The sequence below is a fragment of the Maylandia zebra genome, linkage group LG13 (assembly GCF_041146795.1).
Source record: "Maylandia zebra isolate NMK-2024a linkage group LG13, Mzebra_GT3a, whole genome shotgun sequence".
Lineage (NCBI taxonomy): Eukaryota > Metazoa > Chordata > Actinopteri > Cichliformes > Cichlidae > Maylandia > Maylandia zebra.
Window position 1 is genome coordinate 10,296,384 of NC_135179.1, and position 23,762 is coordinate 10,320,145.

At 38.9% G+C, this 23,762-nt stretch overlaps 1 long non-coding RNA gene across 1 annotated transcript in view; it reads right to left on the reverse strand.

Moving 5' to 3' along the window:
* The window catches only part of LOC101475125 (uncharacterized), a 77,724-nt gene extending 58,211 nt beyond the window's left edge, over positions 1 to 19,513 (reverse strand). The window contains exon 1 of the long non-coding RNA XR_001167975.3: positions 19,253 to 19,513. This is a non-coding gene — a long non-coding RNA (uncharacterized LOC101475125). The remainder of the gene's footprint in view (positions 1 to 19,252) is intronic.
* Positions 19,514 to 23,762: the final 4,249 nt, after the last annotated feature.

Genomic DNA, 23,762 nt, shown 5'->3' on the forward strand with positions numbered 1-23,762 from the left:
GTTCTCTTGACAGCAGTACATTAACTGTGTCACCAACTCCTATTTAAATGAAAGGTTGCTATCCTAACACATTTTTTAATCTAAAAAAACCTTAATAGTATATCTTAAATGTTAGTAAACAACCTTTAAACTGGTGCCACGCACTTATACTCCAGTTTTTTTCCACTTAGTCAGCTTTTTTAATGTTGCTAAAACAACCACTAACACAACAAACTGAAGTATGTTTGTATAAAGTATTTAAAAATTCACACGACAGCTTAACTTTAAGGAGTGCAGGTAGCATGTGAAAAAAAATCTGTTGAATATTGGGGATGCGTTTAATGCTCAGTGGTACGTGGAGCAATAACCAACAGTGAGACCTGCTCATGAGGCTGAAGATGAAGTTGGTGAAGTCAGATTTCTTCTGACTGGATGCTCCTGGCACTTGAGGTTTGAACCACAAGTTGGTGGTGCTTCTGTGCCAACAGCCAGAGCTGTGTGCGTGAGATGGCCAAATAAAAGATATCCACTTTCTGTGACATCACAGAGAGTAAAGAATAGAAAAAAAGGAGTGTTTAGAGCCTGAGCTTTGCACATACATTAATATTCATGTGGCTGTGTGTAATACGACCATCCACTACTGTAACAATGGCTTTCCTTAACAGAAAAACCTAATGGGATCCCTTTAATGGCACTTTCTATTTGACTTGGCCTTTAAGAGCCAATAAAAGTTGAAATGTTGTTGCACTTACTTAAACTATGTGAAAAAAAGATATTTGATCTCACCTTAGGATTTCTATCATGTTATCTCTCTGCCAATACTTTTCCATCTTGTCAAAAAAAACACTCCCTCCTCTGTCCTCTAAACCATGAATTTGCCATTATTGGTCGCTGCAGTGGCAGCGCTGACGTAAGTGGAACAATTTGTCTGGTAATGTTTTGCATGGAAACACTGTTAGGCAGAAGGACTCAGAGATTTTACAAGTGGGAATAATCCAGCACCCACACAGCCATTTACTGTATCTCACTTTTTCTGTTACTGTCACGCTGCGTTCATTTATCATAAGTATGAACAGAATCAAATAAACACTATGTATCAGTATGGTAGTCACTTGTTTTGTTTGTTTAAAATTCAGATTTTATGGGACTCCTTGGGTAAGGCATACCGATTCTTTTAGCTTTCACCATCACTACGAAATACAGTAAATCACTGTTACACCTACGCACATTAGTCACATGAAGTTAAACGTGCATTATGTCAAGTAGAAATCTTATCATATAAGGAAAAAAGCTTGCACATCACAGAACTCCAGTTTTAATGGATGGATTTATGGACGGATGGATTTATGGACGGATGGATTTATGGACGGATGGATTTATGGACGGATGTTCCTTGTGCAAGCAAAATACTTACTGCCAGACTGACTGCTAAAAGCGCAGCAACAATTCACTGTTGTAAGTGGACCAAACCTCCAGTATGACAATGATCTCAGCAATTTAAGAATATGTGAATTTAGCAACACAGACCCACGAGAGCCTCAAAAATGACCACCAAGACAAAAACATGTGATTGCCTTGGATTTATGTTTAATTTAAAATAATAAATAAATTAATTCCCTGTCTCCCTTTAATTTTCTCTCCTTATACAATTCCCACAATCTCACCCCCAGCCTTTGGTCTCATCTCCTGCTTATTCAGACTGGGCCAGTCCAGGGTTATGACTCAGAGGGAACAGGGCTATGACTCAACCCCACTATTAGTTTCCAGGTGGTCTTAGATCCCATTGTGCTCTTGATTAGCATTCAAAGACATATGAACAGGCATAGAAGTGTTAGGAGGCACAATTCCCTCACAAACACTGCAGACTATTTGTCTGTAAGGGAGTCAATGTGGAGTCCCAATGTCTGCATCCTAAGATTTTGCATGTGATTGTGGGAAGTAATGTGCATATCCCTGGATGTTGTGTGTGTGTGTGTGTGTGTGTGTGTGTGTGTGTGTGTGTGTGTGTGTGTGTGTGTGTGTGTGTGTGTGTGTGTGTGTGTGTGTGTGTGTGTGGTCCAATGGATTGAGCATCTGTGGCAGTGAGACAAAGAAAATGTGTCTGCTCTGAGTGAGACCACCAAGGCTATGTCTGTGTCTATATCACAGGTCCATTAGTGACTCAGTCCCATAAAAACTCATTTAAACACATTTATCTAATACTTGACATGTCCCAGACGTTTAACATTTGGCAGCTGATTAATGTATGTACTACTATAAACTTACAGATTTTATCAGTTTAGCAAGAAAAAAATCATAAACAAATAACAATTACAAATTAGGTAAGTTATTTAGGAACTGGGACTTACCAAGTGTAACTCTTCAGTTAAAATTGTGGACAATTATTGGTTATTAAAGGTAGCCCATGTCAAAGGAAAGAAGCAAAAGACCACACTATAATGTTTCATCAACATCTGGCTATAGGCCTATTCACTTTCTGTTCTCACTCAAAGGTATGAGTACAAGCCATCCAGACAACACTGGAGGCGTCATCTACGTTCCATTTTCTGACTGGAAACAAATGAAAGCCAAAGTTTCCAGGTCACTCTGTGTCTGACTTTCACATTTGTCTCCAAAATAAGACTAAGACAGGCTGTGTCTCCAAATCACCGCCCAGTCAAACCAAAACATAAACTAAATCCAGACTCCTCCGCCTGCCACAGTGTGGAAAGTTATACGCAAACAGAAGCTGCTCCTTTATATAAAGTGATATCTTTCTAATTAATGGCAATTAAAACGTAATTTGTTTTGAAATGTTAAAATTAGATACAATAGCATGCATGTGAAGAAAATGTGCCACCTCTGATCTTAGACTACTTTACTGTATGCAATAGACACATGACAATGAAAACTAGTGACATGGAGTCAAAAATGGAAATGTTTTAAAGTACAGGTGTGGTCAGAATTGGTTCATTTTGGTGACCAATGATTTTTGTTATGTTTTCGTCACTGAACGTCATTTTCGCCCTGATGAAAACAAGATGATAACGAAATCAAATTTAATGCACAAGGACAATAACGAGGATGAAATGTACTGACAATTTAATGTGTCAGATCCAATCAGACCCTAGATGCACACATATCAGCTGCCCCTGACAAACAGTATGGTGATGGGGTGGGAGGGCTTCAACCTGCTCCCAGTATCCCTGCATCTCGTGATGCGTTTTCACGTTTCAAATATCAACGCCTGGGACATACGCACACATTTTGGATTTGACGTAAAAAAAAAAAAAAAAACACTTTGAAAACTGCGTGGCACAACTTTCACCGTTAAAAACACAAACTTTTACAGAACAAACTTTTTTTAAACTAGATCTAAATTTGCTGTCAAAATTAACACTGTTAAGAAGATTAGACACACTTAGTCCAAAGTTACCATGACATGCACCCCCATGATGAATGTACTTATAACTTCTGCCACCTGTAATTCAACTAGTCACTTTGTTGTAGCATTTGCCCCCAAATCCCTACTGTATTCTTCTCCTTAGGTAAGTGCCAAAAATTATAGTTAGTTTAGACTTAATTTTAAAATTTAGGACCATTAAGCATTTTGTGTCTGCAGACTTAACACGATTTTTTTAATTCCTGCTTTCTAAGAACAGCCACAGCTGCTGTCTGCTTCAGTTCATGTTATTTCCAATGAGAGTTTCGCACAGTTTGAAAGTGCCTTCCGGTGCAGTTTCAACATTTGACTTTTGACAATTTGGACATAAAAAATTCACTCTTTTTTTTTTTTCATTTTGATGTATCTGTGTGAAATTTGGTCAAATTTAGTCTATGAAAAGAGCCAAAAAGAGCTTTGGCAAGATCACAGTGAAGAAGCAAGTTAATGTACGTGCCAAAGAAGAAGAAAAAAAAAAGAGACAAATTGTATCAGATGTGAAAACGTTATTGTGGTCACTAGAGGCTAGAGATGGACCGATCCGATATTACATATCGGTATCGGTCCGATACTGACCTAAATTACTGGATCGGATATCGGAGAAAAATAAAAAATGTAATCCGATCCATTAAATATCACGAAAGCACCTCACAAAACTTGCAACACGCCGTAACTCACCTCAGAACGTTAGCACGTTGGAGCAGTAGGCATCACGTGATAGAGCGGCTGTGGCATGCAGGACCTGTGGTGGTCTGGATAGCATTTGGAGCTTCGCTAGCAACCCGGCATTTCATCTCCGACAAAGTTATCCCCGAGAGAAGTAAAGCAAGTGTGTAAGTCCATCTCTGAATGTTTGTAAAGCATTCCTGCGTTAAGCTTAACAACTAATATATGGAGCGACTGCCTCTCTCTCTCTCTTGCTGCTACTTCAATCATGAAACTGCTTAACGATCAGCTGATCGGCTTTTCTGTCGCGAGTCCGTGTCTCTAGTTTGCTTTTGGCCCACTTTGCACCAGAAAGAGGAAACCAGCGGCTGAACAACAGCAGCACGTTTAAGCTTGATAAGCTGTTGTTAGAATTTATTTAATATTACTTTCTACTCGAGGATCTTTTTCTACGTAGCTGACGCTGGTAACTGTGCAGGGGCGGATCTAGCAAAGTTTAGCCAGGGGGGCCGATAGGGCATTAACAGAGAAAAGGGGGCACAAAGACATACTTTTCTTTCTTATTCTCTAGCTTTTAATAAATAATTATCTGACACCCAAAGTTTTAATTTGATGTAAAATGAATAGAAGTCAATTACTGTATATAGTGACTATTAAGTCTAATATATATACCCTAGTAAGCTATAGTACTTTTTCCTTTGGGAAGGTACCATCTGTGCAGTCTGCAATTTTGTTGAAGAAAGATGTTGAATCTATTTAATATTTCTTGAAAAATAATTGATTTCTGTGCATTTTTTTTTCCACACTGCATCAAATTAAGGTTGATTACGTCGATTAAGCATCATGAGGTGGAGCGTGAGGGGTGGTTCCTTATGTTTTATTTATTTATTTTTGTTGTTGCTGGGAGTTGGAACCCTATTAGTTAGGTTGCTTAATATTTATGCTAAGTACTCTTTAAAATACCAGAATAGGGAGGATGGTGTAGGTTTAAGTTTATTAGATTGATCAGTATTGCTGAACTATGAAATATTTTTTTTTGCATACAGGTATAACAGAATAGCTTTAGTGTAGTTGTTGTTTTAAACTTGAGTATGAACTTATACAAAATGCAGCAAGATATTTAAAAAACAGTTTTGTTGATTAAAAAACACTATATCGGATTCATATCGGTATCGGCAGATATCCAAATTTATGATATCGGTATCGGTATCGGACATAAAAAAGTGGTATCGTGCCATCTCTACTAGAGGCTATCAGATATAAAACCCAAGAATATAATGGCTCCACCGAAGTGCTGCATAGAAACATAAGATCTTCTGCCAGTCTGTGGTTGCCAGTGTCATTTATTTTGCTGTTGTCTGCTGGGGGTGGGCATCATCAACTTCCATAGAAGCCCGGAAGCATCATTACTCAGAATTTGATGGCATTTTGAGTCAGTGAGGTACATGAGGTCAATGAACAAACTGCTCTCCATCGTGGACAACATCATCACACCCTCTCCACTCCACACTTCCACACCACTTCCTCTCCCTCAGACTCAACCCCACAAAGAACGCTTCAGGAAACCCTTCCTACTGTTCTCTATGCTCTTCATACTGTGATAGGTGATGCACACCTGCCAGGGATAAGATCCCAAACATATTTTTGTGTTTGGGATCTTCATGCAGCTGCTTTTCTAGGATTTATAGCATACTTGTTATTTGTTAATGTAATTTACATTTCTCTCTTATGCGCTGTCAGTCTTACTTTTACAGTTTTTTTGTCACTGTTACTACCTCATCATATAAGGTGCCTGTGGCATTTGTAATGTTAACTGTGTTGTTTTTTTGTTGTTTATTATAGACAGCCCTATTTTTATCCATCTATAAAAAATGTGAAAAGGTTATCGAGTGACTCCTTTTTGCTAAAGGCTATGCCTAGTATAATGCTGTTTTCAATGGAAATATGTCTAAATGCATAACCTTTGTGAAACAGTTCATCCTATTCTGAAACTGCTTTTTGGTTTTTCAAATATTCCAGGCAGTCCAGAAGTCCTGAGTGTTGTCACAGGACCATAAAAAGTTGAGTAGGTTGCCTTTGATATTGTTTTACATGTTCCTACATATCTGTCACAGTCTTTTCATCCCATGTCAGGCTTAAAATCACTTTCCCGTGTCTTCTTGAAAGTCTGGTTGTAAGTCTAATTATAAAAACAACACACACATGCTTAATGGTCTTTGCTAGTTAGAAAAAATTGCAGCAATAATAGCATTTCAGTCTAGTTTTGGGAGTTTGTAAGCTACAGTAGTTTGCAGATACTGAAAGAATTGAGGCCTGGGTATTCAAAAGTGTTATACACAATTTATGGTACATTCAGAGCGGTCGAGACAAAAACATCCCAGAAGATTTAGGAGAACAAGTCAAGGCATCCCAGTTTACTATTTACTATTGTTTATTCTATTTCTGTGTGAAGTGTAGTACTGTGGGAATCGATTTCATGTGAATGGAAGTTACATATAGATTATAGTCCTGCATATAAGGAGAGTTTGTCACTTTTTTGTTTAGGTAGAGGTCGGTTTCCTTTACAGAGTGGATTAAGAAATGAATGAAGAACTAAAGATGTGCAGTTGCCTCTTTGTCCAATGCAAACTTCAACTGCAGCCCAATCAATATTCATTAAAAAGGATCCACACATATCCACACACACATGGAATTAGTCTAACACATCGTCACAGCTCCCTCAATTGACCCGATCCACTCTGTGAACCAGAACACGACTGTTTCTCACTGCTCTCCTCTATTGTTGCCTTTAAGTATGCCAATCAATACCTCCAGCTGACACTCGCCAACCACTCAGTCTCTTCATCCCCCAGGGGGTGTGGTTTCAGTGTGTAATCTCTGGAGATACCAGAGCTTCAAAGAACGCAGGGTTGCTGTGCTGGAGGGCACAAATCCACCCCGCCTGAAGTCCAACACACAGATGCTCAGTTGATTGGGATGATGTGGAAAACACTGCCCTCTGCTGATACTAACCCCACATTAACTAGGATCTACAAGTCATTTCTGTCTCTGGTATTTCATGTGTGTAAACTGTAGTTGTTTGTGAGATATTCACAATTAACAGTAATTACAAACTGACAATGCCTCTTTGCAGATATTAAATATAGAATTATTAAAAAGAAATTAATAGCAGCTTCAATATGGCATGGATATATACACTCACCAGCCACTTCATTATGTACACCTATTAAATTGCTCATTAACAAAAAATTCTAATCAGTCAAACATATAGCAGCCACGCTGTGCATCTAGCCATGTAGACATGGTCAAGATGACCTGCTGAAGTTCAAATGAAATATCAGAATGGGGAAGAAATGTGATTTAAGTGACTTTAAAAGTCACACCGTTGTTGATGCTAGACAGGCTGGTTTCAGAAACTCATTTTCCCACACAACCATCTCTGGGTTTACAGTGAATAGTCTGAAAGAGGCATCCTGAAAGTATCCAGAGTGCAGCAGTTCTCTGGGTGAAAATGCACAGTTGATGGCAGAGTTCAGAAGAGAATGGCCTGACTGCTTTGAGTCAAAAAGAAGACAACAGTACCTTGAAGCAGATACTCGTCAGAAGCAGAACACCACTGCAGGTGATTCTCCTGTTAGCTAAGAACTGAAAACCGATGCTACAATTCACATAGTCTCACCAAAATTGGACAATAGGAGACTGGAAAAATGTTACCTGACCTGATGAGTCTTGGTTTGTACTGTGGCATTTAGATTGCAGGTTAAGAATTTGGAATTTTGGAAAAATTGGACCCCCTTAGTACCAATTGGGCATCATTTAAACACCACAGCCTACTTGAGTAACATTGCTGACCATGTCCATCTCTTAAGTAATCACAGTGTACCCTCTCCTGACAGCTGACTCCAGCAGGATAACATACCATGACACAAAACTCAAATCACCTTAAACTCACCTCTGGGATGTGGTGGCACAAGAGATCTGCATTATAGATGTACAGATGACAAATCTGCAGCAAGTGTGTAATTTCATCATGTTAATATAAACCAAAATCTCAGAGGAATATTTCCAACATTTTGATGAATCCATGCCACGAAGATTTCAGGTAAATGGTTTCCAACGTAGCATTAGGAAGGTGTAACTAATGAAGTGGGCCTTTACAAGCGGGTTCTGGAGTAAACATGAAACTGTGTCATAAAGGCAAAGAAATAAGGTGTTGTGCAATGTGTTGTTAGATGTGTCATAAACCAAGATTTCTGTTAGTCATGGTTTCATACTCTTGCTGTCGTTGGAGCCCACAGTGCCCCCTCTGGTGTAAAAAATTTTAAAGGTCACCAGGCTTTCTCTGTTCTTGCTGCACGGCTCGTAAATAACCTGCAACATCAGATAAGAACCTGGTGACCAGTGACGGACATTAGACCAACTGTAAAACTGGATGCAGTTTGTTCGCACTAACCAAAACAGCTACTATCTTCATCTCATGCAGCCTCCCTGGCGCCAGCTGGATGCTCAAGGCAAAAGCTGACGGGAATAACAATTCTACATTAGATAACAAGACTGTGTTGTGACTTTATCCCTCTTCCTTCAAGGTTACCCGCGTCGACCGAAGACTGTTGACTTTTGCCTAACCGGGTGAAGGGACACTTTCTCTCGGCGGAACACGGAACACACACACACATGCATGTGCACTGACACAGACTCACCCCCCCCACCCCCTCCAAACGCCTTCGAAGCTTATGTCTTCTATGTAGTGAGATGTGCGGATTCATGTGCTGAGGTGTGTTTTTTTTCTGTTCTCAAACTGATCTCCCTGTTGGAGCTCAGTCTGGGGGGAGTTATTTTTTCTCCTCGTCTTTCCTCATGTTGTGCATTTTCCATTGTTATACCTCTCTGACCAGTCTTCCCCATATGATGTTGTAATGTATGTATGGTCGGAAGGGTAAGATGGCGCTGGCAAAGGTCGGCAGCCTTAACCCAACAAATTTCCTACGCGTGGGACTAATAAAGGTTATCTTATCTTATCCAAAAATCGGTCAATTCTGCAATGTCTCAGGGTTGTTGTCAGTTAGACTGAGTGTTTTCTTACTACCTGTCCATCCATTCTCTTCTGTTTGTCACAGAGGGACTGGAGGCTATTCCAGCTACCACAGGGCGAGAGGCGGGGTACACCCTGGACAGGTCGGCAATTCCTAAGTATTAAGTTGAAATCAGTGAAATATTGAGGTAGAAGTGCTGAATACATATTTCCTTAAAAGACTGCAAGTTAGTAAACAGCAGTAAAACACATAAATTAAAGAATGCTGTTTGCCTCCAACTCTACCAGCAGGTGGAGACAGAGTGGTGGTGTAGTTGTATGCCTAAAGATGAAGGTTTGACAGACCCTGAAGGCTCAGAAAAGATGATGATTATTTTTAATGTTTTTTTTTTTCTTTTTTTTAAATTTTGGTGTGAAAAATGACCTAGTGTACAACAATAAAATCACTTCTGTTTTAGCAAACTTATTATGTTCACAATTTGATGGTGTGTACATTTTTAATTTCCATCAGCCACTTCCCGGCATTAAACAGAATGCTGGAAATGTGTCTTTCTTAATATTTCTATATAAACTATATAAATATTCGCATATTAACATCCTGAAAACCCCGAGAACTACAGTGTACAGACAGTAAGCTGATTTATATGTTGGGTATCATGTCAGTGCTTTTCCACTAGGTGGCGATATAACTCTGTGTATAACTCTTGATTCAACGCTCCACCTCCATTCAAAAAGTAAAACGTCGTGTGCTGTAGACACTTCCTAGTGTCTAAATCGTAAAACTATCAGGTTTACTGTTAAAAACAATCTTCAACCACTTCAACACAAACCACCAACAAACAAATACAGTATAAATACAGTATACCACCTCAGTTTTTAAGCATGACACACGAGAAGTAAGTCAGCAAGTGCACATGCACGTGTCCTCTTCATTGCAGTGCTATGGCTTTGACCTTTGACCCTTTTTCACTCCGTTCCCATTTCAGGAATCTGCAGTATCATCAGCTCAATGAAATAAAAGACAAATATGTAAATGCACATTCTGCAAAAATTTTGCATGAAAAGATAAGTAACCGACAAGTGAAGACTGTTTTCATCCTTTTCTGAATGCACGTTCAGGCTCTGCCACTACCACTTCCTCTCCTGTAAAGCCACTAGGTGCAGTTCTTTACTGGAAACCAGTAGCTCTGACTAAAAACACCACAGTAGTAGTGAACAGTGCACTTGTGGCAACGGTTAGTTATCAATAAGTTGCACAGTGTGAGACAGTTAAACCCTCAGTGCCGACTACCCAAGAACTGTCACACATTCTCCATCTTCTCAGCTTCATAGAGCAGCAGCTTACTGGAAACCCTGTAACTGTAAACTAGCGTGGCCAACCAAAAATACCTGCCTACTATGGGTTTGAGAGACCACTCTTACAAGAACAATTCTTAGTTGAGGAAGAGAATTTGCTTGTAAGTACAAGTGCTGATATCAGACATGGGAGTGTTTCCTGTTAAGATATGCAAATGAATTCTGTTGCTAGGGCTAAAGTTACTGCAGATTCTTAGGCAGGATGAAAACATTAAGTTTAAAAGTTACAGGTGGTCCAGCTATTATACAGAACTGCAGGTCTAGAAGCATGCGCCCTTCACACGCATTGCTCGGTCTTCCCTAAAATTAGTTAAACAATCAGACTCAACATTTCAGTGTCAATATCAAACTATTACTAAATGTTAAAAATCTGCATACATTGCATTCTGCTTCCTTCTGCTCTTTTTTTCTTTTCCCTGCTTCCACTAAAACCTGCAAAGTCCTTCTTTTATAACTACTGTGCATACTTCCAGAAACATCAACTTAACACAACCCTGGCCCTTTGAATGCTCTGCGAGAGATTTCTTCTGTGTAATCAATACAATACAATATAATATCTTGAAATGCTTGACACTAATCCCCCCCAAAAAAGCCATAAAAAACATAAACTACTGGTTGAAATTCTAGCTGTCACTCAGTGACAAAATCACAGTGTGATTTCTGCACGGGGGAAGCTCTGTGCAGCCATATCTGAAACTTTCTGAGAAACAGAAAGGAATGAAAACAGCCTACCCACCCTGCTTAGAGGTAAAGTAAGGCAACTATCAAAGAATATATTTCAGGTTCTGAGTTTGTAAGATTGGACAGAATAAGACAGAACTGCTGCTCACATGTTAGGCTGTCTCCAAAGCAACTGTACTTTCACTTTTAGCTAAGAAAGGATAAAAGGTTAAATCTGGCCACAGGAGCAACAGGTATGCACATACAGTGCACCCACTCACTCACAGTGTGCACAAACACCTTCACAAAAGTCTTAACACTTTTACACGTGAATCAGTGGATAAAGAAAAGCTTTATTTTAAGCTCTCCAAGGCAGGATATCTCGTTCGCATCATGAGAATTTTCCATGAAACAAAATTTGTGGTTTTCCTTGTTTAAAAAGGTGTTCTTTTTCAACATCTCACATGGTCAAAGCCCATTGGTTAATCAGAAATGTGCAAAACAACTCCCATCAAGCTGCAAACAAGGCTTCTTTTTTAGTTCCTGAAAAGCTGAGATGAGAGAGATAAGAGTGTTTTAGGCCGCCTGAGGCCATTATTTCAAAATCGAGGCTTGATGGTGACAGAAGAGGAAGTGCTGCTGTCCCATGGCTGTGACTTACGTGAGTGACTGCGAATGTGTTTGCATTACCAGGCTGTGGTGAAGAACAAAATTCACACAATTACCAGGTACAAAGGCTTAAAGTAAAAAGAGACTCCAATGACACAGAAGACTCAAGTATCGTCTCAGCCAGCCTCTTCACAGCATAGCAAGAATCACTAATGCTGCAGACTTGAAAATCTGGTGCCAAACAGCTCGGAGAGCTTTTAGCACATTTCATTTCATTTGAAAGAAAAAAATGTTTGTTATTCTGTATCTTTAAATTCATCTACTTCATCAGTGCTCAAACATATTTGCATAGCTTTCTTATTGTACAGAAAAGTAAAGACATAACTTTTTTTGTTTAACTTTATTAACTTTCTTGCTACTATTTCAAAAAGAACATCCAGCATTAAAGAAGAAGAAGTTGATAGACCTGGTACCTGCAACAAGGGAGTTAGGGGGTGGTGGGCGGGATTCAGTCCTATGTTTGTCACCAGAGCTAATGCTTTTGATATCTTTTGATTGTGAAAATCCAATGATATTTGGGATTTTTGTGGTTGGGTTTACAGGTAGACTCCATATGTACCAAGGCCTGCTGTTCTTCCAGGACTAACAGGTGCAGCTAGCACACCTACAGGTGTCCTATCTTCAATCTTCACATGCCAAAGAAGGACACTCACAAGCACAGCAAAAACTACACATGGAAGATTGCAATTGGTGCAGCTCCAATTCATTGATAAGGCAGTGAGCCGCAGGTATGGAAGTACCTGTTTGTATTCAAAGAGATTACAATAGAATGACAGCTCAATATGGAAATTATGTAATCGCCCTTTTCAGATGAAGAGAGAAAAGACTTCCAATTTAGAGAAGGCCCTTAAAGATTTGGCTTAACACACTGTATACTGTAATAGCTACACCCTTTTTGCACACGCCCTTCTTCTTACTCAGCTATTTATCAATAGTGACTTATATGTATATAAGTCATGTATATATTGTATCTATTTCTTACTTAGTGTATTGTCTGTCTTTGTTAGTTTTTATACTGGAGCACTGTAACAAAAATAATTTCCCCTAGGGATCAATAAAGTATCCTGATTCTGATTAAACTAGCATAAGCTAGCAAGATGAGAATGTCCACCCTCACCATCTTGGATGAAAAAAGAAAAAAATATCACCAGTCATGATAGGTGGCTACCCTGAAATGGAGTTAGTTCCTGTTTAAAGGGAGTTTTTCCTTCCCACTGTCCCAAAGTATTTGCTCATAGGGGGATGTGTGACTGTTGGGCTTTCTAATATTGTCACGTCTTTACCGTACAATATAAAGCACCTTGAGTTGACTGTTGTTGTGAATTGGTGCCATATAAATAAAGCTGAAAATTAATTGTGTCGCAGAGAGGCTACTGTGTCTATGAAAAAACTCACGCTCTTTGGCTAACGAGTTGTCAATCACAAGTTGATCCTTCACATTGAAATGTAGTATTTCGAAACAAAACAGACTTTAACTTTTGTTTCTTCTTTGGTTTGTTTGTTTGTTATTCAGTATGACACAAAATGAGCCCATAAACATAACCATCAACAGGAACGCCTTTACAGAGGTCAAATCAGAAAGTTGTTTTCTTGTAGACTTCTATAGGCCAAGAAGATCTACAGCTATCGCCAACTAGTGGCCTCCAGATAAACTGCCGTATCGGCTTTATTTTTCCGACCCAGAAGCTACGTCCATGTTTTATACTGCATATGGTAGTAACATTAGCTACTCAGCCACCACCCTAACATCTCAGCTTGCGTCACGTTAACATTTTTGTTCCACACTGTCCCTGCTTGTATTTACAGAAATGTGATTTTTATAAATGTTCATGTTTCTGAATAAACATGAGTAAAAACCTACAGTACGGGTGGTTTTTCCAAGCCTGCAGCACTTCCTCACTCCGTACTTAGTAATGAATCCAACAAAATTCCATCGCAGATACAAATTTTGTGACCGCACAGGCAGTTGTGCAATGGTTGATAATCACCTACCATGGTCGTCGCAGTAACAGGCCTCTCTAAATCTTGGTGGTTAATATCAAAACGCTGCATCTTTGTAATTTTTGTGGTTTTAAATTTCTGACAAATACACCCTGGAGATTCTCTACTGCTTGACTGTAACTAAATTTGGGCAGCAGGAACCTAGCCGTTCCACGCCACTTAGTCATTATGATATGTACAGATATGAGGCTGGTATATTCCACTGTAATTTTTAGGAAGTTTAAAAAAAAAATCCAAAATGTCATACTGCGCCTTTTAGACCATTTTGAGACCCTAAAACTCTTCACTGAAACTGCTACAGCTGGAAATGAAAGTGGCTGCTGAGGGAAAATCCACTGTTAAAGTGTCAAGAAAAGCCGCTTTACATCTGTGAATCGATCCACTGCAGTTGTGAGAAGGTTTCATCAAGACCGAAGGTGGTAAAAGAAGAGGAACAAGATACTACTACAGCTGAAGTGAGAGCTTTAAAATAATAAGTATAAGTACAAGATTTTTGAATGACACGGACAATTACAGAATACAGACTTGTGTGGAATCTAATCTTTCCCTCCTAATATAAATAATACCTAATAAATACAGGTTAACAAGTGTTTGTTTTTTGTAATATTAATCTATGTGAAATTTAAAGTCCTTTCATTTCTAACCCGAGTAATGAGACACAATTATTCAGGCTCACTTAGGAGCCAGTAAAAATTACACATGTGACAGCAAGATGACTCGAGTGAAATTTCAGTATGTCTGCGGTGTGTGATGTAAAAGCTGCCTACTCATTTGCTTTTGGTCGGTGCACAAATAGACACATGGTTTACTTTCATTTGAATGAGCCATCTGTGGTTTGCATCTCTCAATGCAACATGAAGAGCAGAAGTAGCCTTTACAGTCCTCTGCTGACTGCATGCTCAAAGAAGTGAAGCAACCTAGCCGCAACCCAGTACAGGCGAGGGTAACAGCTCCTGAAGTGAACCGAGTCGTACATGTGGATGTTTTGCTCGTATGCTACGATGCTCTAATCTCAGTAAACTGGTCAATGCATAAAGGTGCTAGTACCAAATCTAAGGAAAATTGTCACCAGATTCTTCAGTTCTCCTCATCTCTACAGAGTATGTCAGAGTGCTGCAGCTCACTGTTTCGATTTTCCCAAGTGTGAATACATTCTTCTTAGAGTTGGACACAGAAGCATAAATCTTATCTTATTAACTCATTCACTGCCAGCCATTGGCAGTGAATGAGTTAAACCCATTGACTCATTCACTGCAATTGACGGCTATAGACGTCAATGGCAGTGAATGAGTTAAGTTATTCTGTATCTGCTAGAAATGTAAATTTGTCTACTGAATTCTTGCAATAGTTTCAAAGTTGCTATTTAAGCTTCTTTCCGCGGCCCTAAAGTGACCAAAAATGAATTCATGGATTAAAATGAAAACAAAAAAAAAACAACCAGATACAGACTTAGTGTCTGTGTTTGTTTGTTTTTTCCTTCTTGCCGTCCTGGGTATGAATCCACCAGTTGAGGCCTTTCTGTGCAGTTGATTGTTCTCCCTGTGCCTCAGGGCACTCCAGTTTCATCTCATGCTCCAAAGCATGTATGCTAGGTTAGTTGGTGGTTCTAAATTGGCCGCAGTTATGAATGTGAATGTGAATGAGTGTCTTTCTTGGTGTGTTGACTGAACAATAAACTGGCAACATGTCCAGGATGGATGACTGAATGACACGCAGTTCACTACACAATCTTATTTTTAACATTCTTTTTTTTAGAACCTACTGTGTGGTGGATTCTTTGAATTCTTCTGGTTTTGACCTCAATGAATTATGATGCTGTTGAAAAGAAGTCTCAGCATGAACATGGGTTAGACTGATTTGCCCGCCTGTGGCTTTCAGTAGGGTTTCACTTTGCATCAGTCATTTGGATCCCGTCTCTTTCTTGGTTCTGTATTTTCCTTCAACACACAAACAGATTTTAAATTCAGCTGAATCTCACCTGCCTTTAAGAATGTAGTTGAACTTAAATGACCCTCACAACTTGAACTCTTGCCTTTCTCTACTTTTGCCTGTGTTTCTATAGCAACTTTGCATTTATATTTCCCCTAATTTGTCTAGATGAAGGCAGAGCACACACATAGCAACCTGTAATCAGTCAGTTCCTGCTTTGACTTCATTTCCATGCTTACCTACTCACAACACAGCTATACACAAGAGCGGCCTTTCTTGTCATTATGAACACAACAATGTGACTTCTCTGTGATTCAGTAATTCCTAGAGGGCAAAAGAAAGTTTATTGCATCAAGTCACACTTTTCTTTGTCACATTGTGAACAGATTCACAGTAAAATATACTGTAGAGACTCTTTACTTCATTGAAAACCACTGTATGGCTGCTGTTGTGAGAATTGTAATTAAAAGTACGTGACCACTTGCTGAGTTGCAGAATTTCTCACACAGAGGCGAGAGAGGTGCACAAGCTCTATTCTTCACATCTTGAGAAACCTGCTTCCCCTACAGCCCTTTGACTTGCTCAGCATTCAGTATTACAACATCAGCAGATAAATAATGACATGACTTTAAATTATCGCTATTACAGGAACACATTTAAATGTTAAATGTTTTAAATATAATCTTTCACATTTGTCTCAGTTTTTGACTTGAATATATAAAGTGCACAAGTTTGAGCTCTGCTACTTCCTCCTGCTAAGCTTCCAATTTAGGTACTGTGGATGCAAAATGGTGCAAGTGACAAGAGGAAGTTTCTACAATACAGCAGGTCACTAGGCAACACAAAGAAGAAATGCATGATTGTGTTTGTTACAAAGAGTGCTGAACAAACACACCGATCATAATAGGTATAAATAAAATATTCAAATAGGCTTCCTCCTATTGTCTGCCTCTCACACACATACACACATACGTTTTCATGCTCACTCTCACAAATGTGCAGCTTCCCTTCCTCTCTCTCCTTCAAACGCACTCACTCAATATTCAGCTCATATCCGGGATGGTAACTCTATACTTCTCTGACTCCAGCCACATGAATGAAGAAAATAGGGACAGGGAAACCCCATGTCACTCATTATGAAACTCACACACGCTTTACACCAGAGTTAGTCTACATCTTTACTCTTAATGAGTCCAAAAAGCAGAGAAACGAGGGGGTGCTAGGATAACTGCCAAAAGAAAATCTGAAAAAGAAAGTTAGTAGAAAGCTGAGTGCTGTTTCTTTAGCTCTGTAAGCTGAATATGAAGGAAAATCAAGTGGAAATATGAGAAAAGCGAGAGAAGGGAAAAACAAAGCTTGGAAAATATTTGTTCCAATTTCACATCAATGCAGAACATGTGGTGAAATTTCAGCCAACAAATTGCTTATTTGTTTAAGCTGTCACTGGAGTGCCCCCTTTAAGAGCAAAAAACAAATTAACCCTACCTAATTTGAAAGCAAAGATGCAAAAAAGAGCATCAAAATAACCACAAATATGAGACTGATCTTGTTTTTTTATACAATAACTTCTGCTCAGCTATTAATTATGAGGTCCCTGGCCAGAGGTTTTTGGAAATAAGTGTGTTCAAACCGCATGAAAAATGACATAAAGTAATTATTTGATTTCAAACAACCTCAATAACTCTATAATAAAAAAAGAAAAAAAAATGGAAAGAGCCACCATTTAGTGCTAGTGTACCTCTTTTGGTCAATATTGTTTTAAGGTAGACCATAAAATTAACATCATGCTGTATTAGGAAATAAATGAGAAACCAGCAATCAAGACCATTAAATCAATTGGAAAATGTTTACAGAGGTCATAAATGGAGAAGTAGGGTCGTTTTCCCACTTGATTTTTATTTTTGGGATGACCTAAACACAAGATCCATCAGAGTCACGGAGAGCATATACAAGTAAAATAAATAACTGCATATAATAAAAGTGTAGTTTTGTTTAAAAAAAAAAAATCCTACATTGGTCGGATTATTATAATTATTTTGATGGTGAAGCACAAAATACTTGTATGTCAGAGCTGTCTTTTTAATCATTTAGAACTGCAAAATTACTTCTTATATTCTGTGTATTTATTTATTCATTCTGGTAGGGGTAAGGTGTAGAGGTGGGAATCACCATACATCCCACGATACGATATTATCACAATACTTAACGTACGATATGATATTATTGCAATTTTTTTTGTAATATTTTGCGATATTCAGATTCTGTACATAAAGGTAAACTTTATCAATATTCATTTTATCTAATATCAAAGTCTCGCACTCAGTCATTCTCTCATTTCAGTCAGTTTTATTGTTGACAAACTGAACGGTTTGTATTACAGTCTAGTCCAACTTAACTGAATGCAACCATCTGGTACAATTATAGCTATTCTGAACTATGCAATTTATGAAAACTATGCAGCCCATTCAGCAACTGAAGAATTTGAAAGTAAATTAAAACAAAATATAATTTTACATTAGATAAAAAAGTTTTAAACTTAATTAAAATAAAACATGTCTTAAATTAAAATAAGTAAACTGTCATGTTTATTGCTGCCAAAAAAAGTTAAACACATTTGGACAGTGAAGGAACGTCAGGATTCTTGCTCAGAAAAAGGAGCTGATCAACATGCTCTGAAGTCAGAGCACAAAAACCTTTTTTGTAACAAAATATCGATTTCTGCTGTCCCTGTATCGATACATTATTAGCAAACAAAATATCACGATACTACACAGTATCGATTTTTTTTTCCCCACCCCTAGTAAGGTGGGTGTTCTCAGGTTTTCAAATCCGAATAGCTTTACTCGTTTCCGACAGCACCTGAACGCACCTCTCCCAGTTGCTTCCTTCGCTACGGCAGTTTTGGTTCATAATGAAGAGACGCTCACTGCGCTCTGGTTTGCTTTTTTCCAGGAGGTGACGCTCGCCAACCACACACTGATAAGACTGAGCTATAAAAAGGATCGGCGGAGTTCACATAAGTCACATGGATTTTTTTTTTTCTTTCTTTGCAGGTTTCGCACGATAATAATAACCGGGCGCAGCTCGCGTGACGCGCTTGGATACGGAACACACAAAAAATGCGGACAGGGTGCAGCCCTGTCAAGAAAACCGTTTCAGGTCCAGTCATTAAATAACGTTTTTAAAAAATACAAAAAGGAAGAGGAAGGCCGGGTTACTATCTCTGTCTGACACCGCATACTTCCTTTTATCTTTGTGCAAACCGCCCATTACGCATGAGTGAGCGTTGCACGGCCCTCAAAACTCCCTGAACCTCTTAAAACGGATAGCATCTCTAATGTGTCTAGGTCTGTGCAAAAAGTACTGAAATACTGCAGTGAATCTGCAAAAAGAAAATCAGCTTTAGTGAATGCAAAGTTCCATCAAAGTCATAATCTGCTTCCTCGTTTGGGCTTTGAAGGGAGCACAGCTGTGAAGTGGTGAATTTATTTGATTTATATGCGTGTAATTCATAAAATAATATGAACTGACAGACTTACCCCCACATCACTGGCGGTCAGGCGCAAACGTTGCACTTCTGTTTCTTTTTTAAATTCAGCCAACATTTGCGAGGCGCGCTTTTGCACCAATATGACCTGACACATTTTCTTTCACTTTCAGACTTTTGCAGTACGGTGCAAAAGTCATCCTCTAACACACAGCAACGCACTTGAGCGCTTTCCATCTTTCTCTCACCTCTCACTAGCTTTCTTAATTGCTGAAACAAACTTGTCCGCTCTAGCTCCACCATTCATACTGAAGTGTCTGCCAGACTTGCAGTGTAATACATTTTCGTATTTTTGGTCACACCCACTGTTTTCAGTTCGCCCAGCCCTCTATGTCGCGCCAGGGGAAGCCTCATGAATGGAGTCCTCTGGTCATCAACGCTGGATTTAATCACATGGAGACTAAATTTACCTGAACACTCTTAACAGTGGTTCACGGTACAAAATTCCACTTAGCGTTATGAACAATGGGTTCAAGTTAACCCAGTGCATGAGTCTTAATGCAGAATACAAGCGTTGAAGCAGAATCCCTGGAACCAGAGATTAGGAAGTGCATAAAAACGCATTAAAACATGTTGGATGTGTGCAGTATGATTGCACTTATATAACACCTAATAAGTAGGAGTAGAAACAAAATAATTTAGTACAAAGTCCAGTTTCACAGCTCTTATGTGCATAAGAAGAGAATGTTACAGCAAACCATCTTTGAGATTTATGCAGGCATTTCACACATTTCAAAGTTTACTTTATTCATCCAAAGCGTCAACCCCCATAGCAACTCTCTGAGGCTGTAATTAGCTTAGTGAGCCACAAAAATGCTTGCAGGTACCTGTAAACGCTCATCAAATGCACATTCGCTTATTAACAAAAAATCATAAACTATACAAAATATAGTTTATGGGCGTGGCTTCCAAGTGAAACCGGTGCATTCTTTCTGAGGACCCTCTGTGACCTCAGGAAACACTTTCATGATCTCAGCTGCTAACTTATAGTTGTACTGAATACAACTGTGTAAATGTTTTAGATTAGGGTTGTTACTAGATTAAAAAAGGATGATATAGCAGAGTATGCTTTATAGCAGGCCTAAATTGTGATGTTACTAGTTACTGATCCACAGTTTCTTAGTCAAAGTCCAATTAGAAAACGTCAAGATGACAACAGCAAAAACAGAGGCCAACAGGCTAACATTATGTTGACTAGGTCCATCTTTTATTTACATTCTATGGTGTGAACAAAATTCACTATAAATGAGCCATGAGAACTAACCTGTAAGAAGTACACATAAAATGAAAGTTGCAATGTGATAAGGAAACCCATGATATACGCTATTCATCTGCCACGCTTCACAGTGTGGGGCATTATGCAGATATATTAAAAGCAATCAAGCATTAAAAGACAGGGAAATAAAGCACATTTTCATGAACACACACAGGAAGCAAAAGCAGAAGTTTGGGCGAAAGCTGGGGTGACTTCCCTGTTGCATGTTTCGTTTGGTTTTTGGTGCTTTGCTCAGAAGTACCCATGTTCTATTAATAGATGGTAAAGGGTATCCTTTTCACTGCTCTGCATGTTTGGAAGTGGTAGCCTATGTCAGTGAAAATGCTTAAGCCTCAGTGGGATGAATATGATCACTTCCTCTTGTGGAAACAGTTCTCTATTTAACAAGATGAACCAAGATGAACTCTGCCCATCTTTAGTATGCTGAGTGAGAAATTTCCTGTTTAGACTTACATAATTTCTATGTCTGTGCAAACTCTGTTTAAGCAGAGGAACTGATGTAACTACTAGTTACATCAAGTGTTGAAGTAAATAGACGTTACAGGATGGGGAAGTGCAGTTTTGTCATGTCAGGATCTCCTGAAAGAAGCGTTCGCCCAGTGTGTCAGAAAACTAACCGAAGTTCCAATGAATTAATTTCTGTTCATAATTCAGAGAAACAAATAGAAAGACTTCCATTAAGTAAGGACAGCCCTAAATTAGTCCGTTTTTCTTTACTCAAAACTAAATGTATTTCCCTGTGACCTTACATTTTCTAAAGAGGTTTCAGTTCTTCAACTTGAAAACTGTCATATGTGACTGTTAAATTTGGAGGAAGGGCTAGCACACAATTAGCTTAACTCAGCAGAAATGTGATAACAGGGTGCAAAAGGTCGATGCGCATTTATCTCAACGACGTTCTACATATATGGTGACTGGCGAGGGCACTGAAGTCCATGGAACTGGTGGGTGCTGGAGACCCTGAATTGGAAAAGGGAAGGATGGTTGCTTCTTTCTGAGCTGACAGGGTCTGATAGCACTCAGTCAAAGATAAAGAGGACTTTAACTTTTAAACATAACTTCCTCAAAACACAGTCATAAAGAAGTTAATATTAAAACTGAGCTGTGTCTGTTCCAGTGGTTGACATTCTGTCATAAAACGGCAGTTTATTAAGCTAGAAAAGATGACCATCTTGCTTTATTGTTCCAGGGGCACAAGTATTCAAGGTTTGGTACTTTTAGCCACTTTTGAAACACCGCTACAGTTCCCGTCACACCAAATATGTGAGTTGCCATTTTAAACGACTGTTGTTGTTTTTTCACCTAATCCTGGGCAACAAATTAAATTTCCAAAGTTGTAGAGTATATTGTGACCACCTCTGTAAAAGCAGTTTGATCAGTTAGCTGGTCAGAAGCATTGTATATTTACACAATACCACAATCTTCCTAGGAGTGAATGTCCCAATAAATTCACCCCAAGGAAGTGTAGCCAGAAGGAAAGCGGTTCTCTCTAAAAGAAGAATATAGCAGCATGGCTTAGGTTTGCAAAGTTGCATACGAACCAACCACAAGACTTCTGGGACAAACGAGTCTAAAATGGAGATGTCTGGCCAGAATGCAGAGTGGCATGTCTGAAAAGCAGAAAGAATGTGTCACCACAAACACCTCACACCAACTGTCAAGTGCAGTGGTGGAGGGGTGACCATTTGCGCTGATGCCGTTAAAAAAAAAAAAAAAAAGAAGTTCCTTATGGGGATATGAGAAACTAATAAAGTCATACAGAAAACAATTCAAGTTATTGCTGCTAAATGTGGTTTTACAAGCTGCTGAATCATGGAGTGCATGTACATAGACTTAGTTTTTACGACAATATACTTTGCTTTCTCTTGGACATATAATTTTGGCCTATCTGGAAGATTTCCTATAGTTTCTTCTGATTAGGATACAACCAGTTAAAGATGTAGAGCTAACTGGCTTAAACCAGATGTCACAAGAACGGTGGGAATCTAATAAATTGAATGACACAGCACATTTATACAATAGTTATTTGTCAATAGATAGGCCCACTCTAAGACAGGGCCTGTCTTTATAAGTACCAGCCCATTTACCAGTAGCTCAGCTGAGCACTCTATAAGGTTCATTCACCCAATCTCACACAGATTCATACATCACCTTTATCTATGCCTCTCACTTACATGGATGCATCTGGGAGAACTGAATTAAGTATCTTCCCAAAGGATACTTTAGCTGGAGACAGGAATCAGTCGCCTCTATTGGTAAGCTTGGTAAGCCACCTTTTAATGAGGACCATGAATAGCACATAATATTGTTTTAAAAGAAAATAGAAATCCCCCAAACAGACATCTGAGCGTCCATTGACTTCTATAGACCTGGGCTTTTGCAAAAGGGGGAGTTACCATTGGATGTTCACAGAAAAGAATGCAGGTTTAAGCAACTTACACAAAGGTGTCACTTTTCAAATTTAGAACGTGCATCCTTCCTTCGCAGTCTATCGTTGGTTGTAGCAGCTGTTGGACTGCCATGTCATGGACTGGCCAGAAAAGCTGCAAAGTATAATATCATTGTATTCTGTTCTAAAAATTACATATCAGTATCTAAGCTTCTTGATCCTATTTAGAAGATTTTACAGTAAGTGATCATTTTTAATGTTTTAAATATTTGGCCTTGATTTTACAATAAATATATCTACTATTGTCAAAACATAACGTCAGAATTCCCTTTTAATCATTTCAATATTATTCTTGGTTTGCCTTCTTGGTGGTCTACAATCAAGTTGTGTTTGTATGAGGGTTAAAACAAAATACAAGTCTATGTGCGCCTCTGTGTAAAGTTAAAACATGAGAAAAGCCAGAGTGTGAGGGCGTGTTCACCCATGACACACTTAAATTGGCTTATTGTGGAAACAAACACAACTGAATTTTTTCCCCTTGCCTTCTGGAGGCAGATCTTTTCCCACAGGCTCAATGAACTGGTATTACAAACACTGCACTCAGTCAAGCATCCCTGTTTCCCAAGATTGTAAATGCATATTTCTTTTGATCTGTTTGCGTTTTATCTTTTCAACTTAAAAAAATCCTACGCTACTACCTTAACATTATCCATTCATTCATCATTATGATCCTCCATCCTAAGCTCTTTATTCAGGTACGGATCATAGGGGCACCAGTCTAAGAAGAGATGCCAGGATCATCTTCTCCCTGGTACCAAAGAGTTCCCCAAGCAAGCT